Below are 11,196 nucleotides of genomic sequence, written 5' to 3'. Positions count from 1 at the left end.
TCTTTCCCTCTTCATTTCACAGCTGCTTTCTGCTGCCAAAAGAGCAGTAGAGGAACAAACTATTACTAAAAAGGGATGTTCATTTAAAAGTTTGAAAACTACTGATACTCAGTGTGTTAGGCTTTTGCTGAAAGAACATAAGTTTATGCATTGCAAAAGTGTGGAAGCTAACAAGACACACCAGATTGAGAACTTGATGCCTTATCTTTACTCTTCCACCACAAGTGACCTTGGTCTGAAATGCTCATGTAGCTCTTCATAGGTGACCTATATGACCAACACGTGGTAAGGTGGTATAAGCTCCACAGCCATCTGAGCTGATGATTCATGTTATTAAAGGTCACAAATTTTCCAGTAAATTCTGCACCAAGTACACGGAATTAAAGCACATCACCCAAGAAGGCACGAAAACTTGTTTTGTTTGAGAGTTTGTTTTGGAGATTGGGTTTTGGTGTTGGTTTTTTCCAAGTCACCTTTATGAGGAACCACTTTAAAGTATCACTTCATCCCACCTAATATCATTTCTCTTCCAGCACAGTGCAGATGCATACTGACTTATTTTACCAACTCTTGTTGCAGATTTTAAAAAGTATAATTCCCATGGCAAAACAGTTATTGCCCTAAAACACTTTCAAGATCCTATGTTTACACAACTTGCTGCAGAAATAATGGACTTTTCCATTAACTAGCAGCATAAATGGTCATCTCCATAAACTGCTGGCAACACACCTCCATACCAATTTTATTCCTACCATATAGATCTCCTTTAGAAAAATCAAAACATTTAAAACCAGGTTTCATTAATTATTTTCTCTCCTCTTGATACACGTGGAAAAGGCAAGCTCAGATTTGCAGATACACAGTAAGTTTTAACTTTGTTAGCCTTATACATTTGGGACATTCACAACAATGGGAATGTAAATCTGGCATTTAAACATGCCTGCTTTTCACTAGTCAACTAAATATGTATCATTAATGTCTTTTTTAGACATCAAGAATTCCAGAAAATGGGATTTAGCCGTGCTGCTAACATACACAGAAGAAAACCAAAGGGAACCAAAGGGAACCAAAGGGAACAACACCTTCGCTAACATACACAGAAGAAAACCAAAGGGAACAACACCTTCCACCTATCTCACTTTCAAGCATGACTACAGTACAGAGATACCCCACCCTTGAGAAAAGCTTTTATTTAGGAGTAGCCTACTATTAGGTTAACATGTAAATAACTAAATGCTCTGCACCAATACTACCTACTATAAAAGGGAAACTTGCAACTTTAAAGTGCATTATTAGAACATACCTACGTTCAAGTGCTTAAAAAATACGCAATTAATCAACCATGGATAACATCATATGACTAATAACAAAATGTACCACGATATCACAACATTTTGGACAACAGGTCAATGGGATTACAGGTATAAGCAGAATTCTCTCCTTTCCAACCCACTTCTTGATCTTTGAAAAATAAACTTGCCAGAAGGAAAGTTAGGTCTTCTTTTCAGGAAATTTAACCCAAAACAACACTATTACACTGAGTGATACCACACCAGCAATGGGAGCCCTCACGATACCTATTCTTTGAAATACCAAGACCTCTCCTCCCTGACACAACCCTTCTTCATTCCCTCTAGAGGAATTACAGCCCTTTTTTTAAAACCTACACCAGTAAACTAAGATAAAACTAACTAGGCCTAAACAAAGGCTAAATTTCCAATTTCTTATACAACTACAACACGGCTATTATTTCTCTACTGCATTCTAGTTTATTAAACAGTAAACAGTCTTATAAGACTTGTAAGTTTAACATTTCATCTTGTACTAGATGCACTTCTGAAGAAATAAGAAGCAAAATAAAAGGGATTACCCAGAATCCAATGAAAAGCACATGAGAGCACACAAGAGGCACGTTTTCAGATTTCATGCCCCTTTGCAATTTAAATTCTTTGCCATCTCCTTCTGCATAACAGGGGAACACTGATCTAATGGCTGGCAGTGATACTATGCTATGAACAGTAAATATTTTTCATCCCCAAGCACAACCAGCTCTACAGCAATGTATCTGTGCATTCGGAACAAAAGGCATTAAAAGTAAATACAGCAGGTGAAAACTATTATCAGATCACATGAGTGATTTATAAAGCCTCCTCTTGGCTACCAAGGATCTATCTAGCAGAAACTACTCATCAGGAAGATAACTTCACTTTCTCCTAAGCCTTTAGAGTATCAGTATCTGTTCCTAGATAAAACTGTGAATCTCAATCTTACCTACACCAGTTCCAACTAACATTATTTCTTTGAGGGGAAAGGGGATGAGAGGGTAGCTGCATCCTTATGGGTCAGCTGTTCCATAAGGTCAAGATCTTTTCTATTTAGAATCACCAAAAGTTGTTTCAAGCCTACAGAAAAATATAATACTCAAGCTTCCCACTTCAGCAAAGTTTATTCTTCTTTTAACACCCGATCAGAATTTTATTTCCATCAGCAAGTCCTGCTTGCTTTGAACTAGAAAAGAGGATCAACACTTCATTATACACCTGCAGAAATGAGCAAAAAAGCATGGAAGGCATATTTTATAGAAAACTACTAATATCATGCAAATTAACTAATCCATGATGGAATTTAATTATTTCTACAGTATTATCTTTCCTACAGTTACATTTATTTTAGTATTTTGATCAAAGTGGATTTAGAAGACTCAAAAATACACTTGTGATAAAAAAATATTTGTCCTTCAAGCTTTGTATTTCAGACAAGTTTTTGTTTCATGGTTTATTCCATATATTTTAGTTCTAAAATATGAGGTTGAACACCCTAAAGATAATAAAATAACTTTCAATAACCCTCAAAAAAATTCATTGGTGTTATTCCTCTAGATTCAATACATCCATACTTCCTACCCTCACAGTTAAGTCTCCCTAAGGTTTCTCACCAAGTGCTAAAGCACATGATTTGTCTCCATTATTTGCCTATCCCTGCAATTGCATTAACCTTGACGAACTTCTTTGTTACGATGGTTCTATGCTGTATTTACTGTTCTGTATTGAGACATAACTAGTTATCTTCGAGCAACAAATCAAAGCTGATCACTGTTCAGACTGTCAGCCCTTATGTTCACAAAACTTACTTCAATGTATTTTCTAATGCTGCATTTATGCAAAGCCATAAACAGCCATAATTCTACCAAAATGAACAAGAGTGGGGATATTTAAACTACAGATTTATAGTCATGGGTCTTACAGTTAACATAACAGTTAACATAAAGATAAAATGAAGCCTTTTTCACCTATATCAGAACCTCAGCATTTCAGTTTAGCTTTGAAAAACTTAAAAAAAAAAATTATTACAGGCTGCCTATGAGCTTCTCTGTAGCCCAGAAACTTAGCTGACAAAAACACTTGCCAACCAATGATTAGCATTCAGTAGCTTAAGGACCATAAGGACGCACCATTAAATTTACACTTCCAAAACCATTTACCATTTCATTCTGCTGAAAATAGCATTTTACTATGTTTCGAAAAGAAAACCACTTTTTTTTTTTCAAAATCCATGATGATGCCAGACATATGCTTGTTTTCCAAACAACAACTGTTTGGGAAAAAAAAAAAAAAAAAAAAAAAAAAAAAGCCCTTTCTGATGTTCTTGCCAGAAACCACATTCTGTGGCTTAAAGAAATCTGATAGTGGGCAGTTCATTCAGTTGAGGAAGGGTTTACAATTGGCAAGGGTTTACATTTCTTGTCTTGCATCTACTTCCCTCCGATTTAAGTTCCTCTGGAGATGGATGTGGCAGAAGGGAGGGGTTTGTTGTGGTTTGTTGGGCTTAGGCTTTTTTACATCTTCAAATATTTCACTCTCAAAAAAAAAAATAAAAATAAAAAGATATCTGTGGGTTTCACCAGAAATGACACAAAGCAGAAGTTCATCACAACACATTTCTTTCCTATTGGGAATACCAGGATATAAAAGAAAGAGTTTGAAAGGGAAGTATAAAAAAGACTTCAGAAGAAATGCATAGGAGAGAGTTTGCAGGAGGAGGAAGTGGAACAGAAAACTCAAATGAGGAAGTAGCACACAACAAAGAACATTAGCAGCTTCATCTTAAAACATAAGACAGGGAGAAAAGGAGATGGATTTAGGGTTTCAGCTGCTGTTGTCACAGGTAGCAAAAAGACTACCTGCCCAATAAAGGTGGTTATTTCTCTGCTTCCTCAGTAGTTTCAAGACTGATAGAACAGGTAATAAAAACATGCAAACTGGGCTACATACAGTGTAAGACTTATTTCTGTACATTTCAGAAAGCCATAATTTTAAGACAAGAGTTAGATCTGCTATAATATTTTACTTTGTCCTTCGTAACTAATAAATCACAGAAATAGTAACCAGACCAATTTTAACTAGTTTATGTAAAATATCTAGTTGACTTGAAGTATCTAAGACAACAGAAGTTCTGGAATTTTCCCCAGTCCTGGAGTTTCACTGACTGCTTCCCAGCAGCTTTTGGAAATAGTTATAAACCCCACTGAACATCACTCTTCAAGATACAGAAATTCGTGAAGGCTGCTAAACCTGACCCAACATCAAGCCAACTAGTAAGACAGCTGTGTGACCAAAAGAAAACAATATCCTACAAGATTAGATGCTTTCAGAATTGTTAGTATGGCAACCAGAACATTACTGCAAAGCACATACCTTTTTCAGTAAAATAGGAAATATTTTTTTTAAATAAGGTCAGAATCCCAATGATCTTACAGTAATACTTCAGATGCAGCTATTTCAGACTAATAAAAAACCTCCAGGTTAAAAACCCAACTGCTTATTAGTCCACCAATATGGAAGCTTCTCCTGCCATTAGCAGTGCAAATCCATCACAGAAATTCAGCAACTAGACATAGAGGTCTGTCTTTACAGCATTATCTGCTTGAGCTGTAACTAGGTGTTGCTCCTAATCTTATCTACATGCTTGCATAGAATCACCTACCACTGAAGGATGCTTGAAATTTCAAAATAATATACAAGAGTATGAGCAGTGTTTGATGATACAGGCAAATTTCCATTAGAGGGCTGGAAGACTCTACCTCAGTGCATTTTCAGACACTCCTCCAGACGGCATTTGTACCTCATCACTTCAACATTCAAGTATTTCATGCTTGTCATTCACAAGCTCTACAGCTCTTTACTTGCTATAAATATGAAGTGATTGCTGCAGTGTACAAGACCTGTAGGATTTGAAGAATGGAGAGCTTCAGAGAAAAGCAAGCTGACTGAGCTGAAGAAGAAAGGATCCTCTTCATCTAGAAAAAAAATGAAGCTGCTGAAATGCTAGTTCCTTGTTCTTCTGCAAAAGGAAGGGTGGATAAAAAGCACAGAGCTTGCACATGTTCTTGTCTAGCTTAGCCTGGCAAATATCCTTTTCCCACTACACAGATAACCTGAAACTATAACCAAACCAGTTGTGTAACTCTACCAAGAGATCCTCTTGAAATACGATTCAGAGTTAACTGCAGCCACACTCCAGCTCCTGAACTGGCATGCAAAGGTTACACATAACTTCAATAATCAAACTGAGTGAAAAAAAAAAAAAAAAAGTAACACATGTATGAGAGTCTTCAAATTCAGCACAAAATCAAATGTAGGCTTCAGTTGAAGCTGTCAGCTCCTCCATGTTTGCAGCTGTTTAAGCATTCAACGCAGCAGACAAGGTTTAAAAAGAAAAACAGTACTTTCCCAGGAAATAAGTCTACAATAAAACTGTGCTGATACAAGCTCCAGAGAATTTCAACATTCTTTGAAAAAGTCAGCAGTGAGCTGAAACTGCTTTAGGAGGAAAAACTAAAAAGTCACATTTTCAATAAAGCCTCTCTTCTAATTCAAAAGTTCAAACTTAATTTCTTCATTCACATGTAATGAGGCAGAACTTTTCAAAGAGGTACTTCAAAAGGCTGTTTGAAGTTTCAAAATAAAACAAGCTTCCCAGGCCTTGTCTTGTAGCACACTAGTCCCCACAGCTGTCCATTGCTTTGTCAGGACAAAACCAAGACCACAGCAGATGCATGGTTTTTCTCAGCATCATGGAATACTGACCTTTTCCACTATGGGATTTCAAAACAAACATCAAGAAATCAATTCTAGCATTCACTGGAATAATGTTACTGTGTTGGTATGTCTGTCTCCCATTACATACAGAGGCTCTCCAACTATTACTACTACTTGTTACAGTCAAAGTGGTTGCCACTACAAAGATGCACAAGAAAAGTATGTGTCCTAATGACATTTCATTTTCCAGGTCACTGGAATGCAGAATAGAATCTGTTCACACTATCAACTTTTTTTTATTATTTATTTTTTAATGAAGTAATGGATCTAAGGTTTATATACTGCTCACTTGCTCTTACTAGCATCTCCACTCAGGAACACAACAGTGACACAAACACCACTGTCCCCCTGACCTTACAGCATTGTCCTTTACACACAGCCTTAAAATTGTATTATTTTGGCACTGGCAACTAGACTAGAATAAAACATTTTTTGAGATTATACATGCTGTTCAGTCTTCCCCAATAAGGTGCTTTGCTCACTTTTAGTTTCTACAAATATATTAACAATAAAAGGCAATATTTTATCACACACTATCTTCTAAGAAGTCAGTGAAACTCAAGTCCTCTAAAGCCTCTAAAATACTATTACATTATAACCATGAGGATTGAGTCCAACTTCTGACTCCACACTGGACAACTTGAAAGTTAAAGCAGATACTCAAGAGTGTTGTCCAAATGCTTCTTGAACCCTGGCTGGCTTGGGGCCATGACCACCTCCCTGGGGAGCTTGTTCCAGCACTTAACCACCATTCCAGTGAAGAACATCTGAACTTCCCCAATGCAGGTGTAAGTTATTCCCTCATGAGCCATCACTGGACACCATGGAGACAAGATCAGGAGCTTAACTTTTGCTCCCCCTCACAAGGAAGTTGCAGACAGCAATGAGGTCAACCCTCAGTATCCTCTTCTCCAAGCTGAACAAATCTAGAATCCTCAGCTGCTCCTCATGTCCTCCAGTCCTTTCACAATCTGTGTTTCTCTCCTTTGGACACAATCTGATATTTTAGCATCCTTTTTATACTGTGAAGCCCAAAGCTGTTAGTATATTTTATTTCGATGACCTCTGTCTTCATGATCATCAATGTATTAACATTAAGAAAATTAAACGGGCTTCCTAAGTCATGAAGAGGGTATGCTAATTTAAACCATGATACTACCGTATGCTAGAATTCAACTAATTACCCAGTGACCTAAAGAACAAGACACTAAATAATAACAAATACGAGAAACAGTAAATTACAGCATTTCAATAAAAATGCAACATCATCCCAACTCCTAACAAGGAAACACAAGTGTTTCCTGAATGAGGAATCTCTAATGTATCAACAGTATGACAGGAAGCATTCACTATCAAGAAACATCCCTCTAAAAAATCAGGGCTTCTGCTCTAGTAATCCAACAGCAAAACACATGCAGGACCCTCTGAGCGTGGCCATCCAGACAGCACACTTCAACTCCACTAGATGCAGCAGCCTCTACACCTTCCTAGCACTGCCCCAGCACAATCAGCACCCTGTTTTCATCTTTAGCAAATAGCTTGAATATACTTGAAAAAGCTACATGTGCTCACTGACAGGCCAGACACCTGAGAATATGACAACATTACCTTAGAAGGCTTGGAGGAGCTAATTTTAAGAATGATTTAAATCATTAGCTTAATGAAAAGTATTAAACAATAGGCTTATGGAACATCTGAACATTTTGAACATCTGAAAAACTGCAATTGCTAGCAGCACTTGCTACAAAGTTGAAGAATTTTTCTCTATTTCATTTAGATCATGCATTAAACAGAATTTTCACCATTTATAATTTAAACTTCCCTTGCAAGTTTTGTAGTTCTATCAGCAAATACAAGGCTAATAGGGGACCTGAGAATCACAGTAAGATATACATAGAACTCTAAAGCAAGCACTTTTCCACCAGCATAGGAGGAAATGTAACCACTGCATAAGCCTTCAAAAAGTATGTCTCATTCAAAATTAATAATGACATATATTTTTAATCCATGTGAATTTATGTGTGCATACTGCTGTGTAAATGAACAATGCTTGATATTTTTTGAGTTTTACCATAATAAATTATTCTATAGTTCCTACACTGGGCAGATTTCAACAATGGGCATGTGCAATAAAAGCTCATGCCAAAGAAAGGATGAAAGAGTTTTGATTTATGGAACTAGAGAGAAGACACACCAGGCTGTAATTCTGTGCACAACATTTGAAAATTTCTTTTTTTTCTTGTCCTGGAGAAAAATACATTTTAGTTGATCAAAAACAATGGTTTTGACAGATCAATGGAAGTTAAAACTGCCTTAGCATAGGCTATTTCTATTTATATAAATGATGATGACTTTAAAATATGAATTCTGAACACATCAAATTCCCACCAATATCCATACATACTTTATCTATGTCAATTACCAGCATTTTAAAGGTCACTTCATAGTCTGATGACGATTATAAAACCTAAGCATCTAGGAAATGCAAGATTAATTCAAATGCTACAGTAAAGTTATCTGCATGCCAGCCATGTACAAAAGACTTATTTTAGTTACATGATTATGTTCACGAATGCTTAGCCGATTCTCCAATTCAGAACTCAACAGTCTGTGTCAGTTCTTTCCAGTATCTCTTACCAAACACTCTTGCAAGGTTTGCAGTTATGAATGTTTAGAAGAAAACCTACACTATAAGTTTAATCTGTTTGAAAGTATACAAATGATGCAGAAATATTTCGCTTTATTGTTTGCTTTAAACACAGGTGTCAGTTTAAAACAATAAACACATCATCAACCACAATTAACCTAAATAGCACTCAGTTTTTCTCCTTCTAAAATATGTTTTAAAATACAAAAGATTATTAACTCAGTGGTGAAGCACGTGTTTTAAGTGGCACAAGTACAAATAATATGAAAAAAATATATTCAATAAATTTGGCATTAAAATATTCTGCGCTTAACAGAAACACACATTGTCCCCATCACTGTATTTGGCTACCAAATCTCTGTAAGAATAAAGGGATTATATTTTTAATAAACAGGTAGGAAGGAGCTCCTAGAATCTTGAAAAAGAGAGTAACTAAAATTCTGCTAAATGGAGAAAGGTCCACCAAAAAAAAATCCCAAACACATACAGTGATTTATTTTACACCCAGAAAACACTGTTAGTTTAATGGCAAAATATTTCAGTGACGGTAAAAAACTATTTGACATGTGTTGACATTCAAAACACCTATAAATCCCCAAGACAAATAAATGTTAATTTTTTTTAAAAACTAACATTTGTTGAATTTGCTTGCTTACCACATTAACAAGCCTTCAACAGAAATTCTCCAACTATCTCACCTGCCAAAAATAAAGAAATCAAACAAAGTAAGCTCCTAGTTTACATCCTAAATGAGCTCAAAGACTTCCATTTTGATCTCCATCTGTTTCTACACACAGATTTCTCAACTTCTTACCAAATGTTTTGTTTCCCCTTTTAGCAGAGGGGAAAAAAAAAAATTACATCTATCAGCAGCTAAAAATATTTCAGTTATCCGAGTTTTCAAAAGAAGGGTGAGAAACAGTGCTTTTCCAGTTAAAAACCACCACAGTACAACATTTCAACAGCTTTTACAACAGGCTGGCTTCTGAAGAAAAAACAGTACATATGAAGAAAAGCATTCAGAGGACAAAGTTGAACAGATAAATCTGGTGTAATTTCAGGTTACTTTCATTATGACCTCTAAAAGCAGAGTAAGTTTTCAGGAGGGAACGTAAGTAGCAGTTCTGCTAAAGAGCCAAGGCTCACGACGCCTCCACATTCAATTCTTAGCTGAGTAACTGATTTTCATAGTATCATAGAAGGGTTTGGGTTGGAAGGGAACCTTAAAGATCACCTAGTTCCAAATCCCCTGCCACAGGCAGGGACACCTTCCACTAGATCAGGTTGCTCCAAGCCCCATCCAGCCTGGCCTTGCACACTTCCAGGGACGGGGCACCCACAGCTTCTCTGGGGTACTCTGTATGCAAGTCTTCCGTATGTGGAGAAGTTAACACTCACCTGCTACCTCCGTCTGTTAAGTGAATAAGCAGCTACAATCTGTAACCCATAGTATTACCTTACACAAAGTAGTTTCTGAGGCAATGTACATAAAAGGGGAAGAAGTATTTGTAATCTGATCTTATTAATGATCTTCATATACTGAATGGATTTAACATTAGAGAACTAAGCAATGAGGCTGATAAAAGCAACTTCTCCCCATCAGTACTGCAAATTAGTGTCTCTCTGCTATTGAGGTAATTCACAAAACTTAGTATCATAACCCACTGGATACATATAGCCTGGTTAGTAACTTATTCTAGTAGTGTTATTCACCTGACAAGTAGCATGTAGCTCAATATCCTATGCAAACAAAAACAAAAAAAGTTACAGAAATGACAAGAAGTCCAAAAATTTTACTTGGAGTGGCACACAAATCAGAAAGAAACCAATAAGACATCATTGAATTATAAAGGCCAAAAAGTGCTGTGTTATAGAACCTACCAGATGCAAGCTCAGTCACAAGACCATTTCAAGCCCACACCAACTAAAGACAAGCCTGCACGAGCAGACTGCAATTAACTGCAACAATATTTCTTGTTCATTCCTCACTAAAAACAGTCAAGAGGGCTCTGGAAGGCAGTGCTATAGGGTCAAACAAAGATATAACTGCATATATTTATCTTTTTACATCATGAGTCCTACCTGCAGTTATCTCACAGCTCTTTCCAGCTCCAGTTGCCACAAACTACACCAAGATGAAACTGTCCATGCAAGAAGTTTAACTAAAAAGGAAAGACTTGCAAAGGCATGAAAGCTAATTCACTGTCCAGGTGACGCTGACACAGTGACTTAAACACTCAGCTACCATCAGCTCTTCCAGAATTCTTCAAAGTATCTGCTCTAGTTTTTTAGAATTCTTGTCCTGCTAATCACTGTATATAAAAAAAAAAACTACAATAATAATATTCCTATCCTCTGTAACACAGTTTTTTTCTTCCTCTTTCTTCCATACAGAAACACTGTCAGCAAACAAGGTTATTCTTGTTTCAGATAAACATATAGCACTTACCT

This window comes from Chaetura pelagica, unplaced genomic scaffold, assembly GCF_000747805.2.
Source record: "Chaetura pelagica isolate M959 unplaced genomic scaffold, ChaPel_1.0 scaffold269, whole genome shotgun sequence".
Lineage (NCBI taxonomy): Eukaryota > Metazoa > Chordata > Aves > Apodiformes > Apodidae > Chaetura > Chaetura pelagica.
This window is presented reverse-complemented; position numbering follows the sequence as displayed.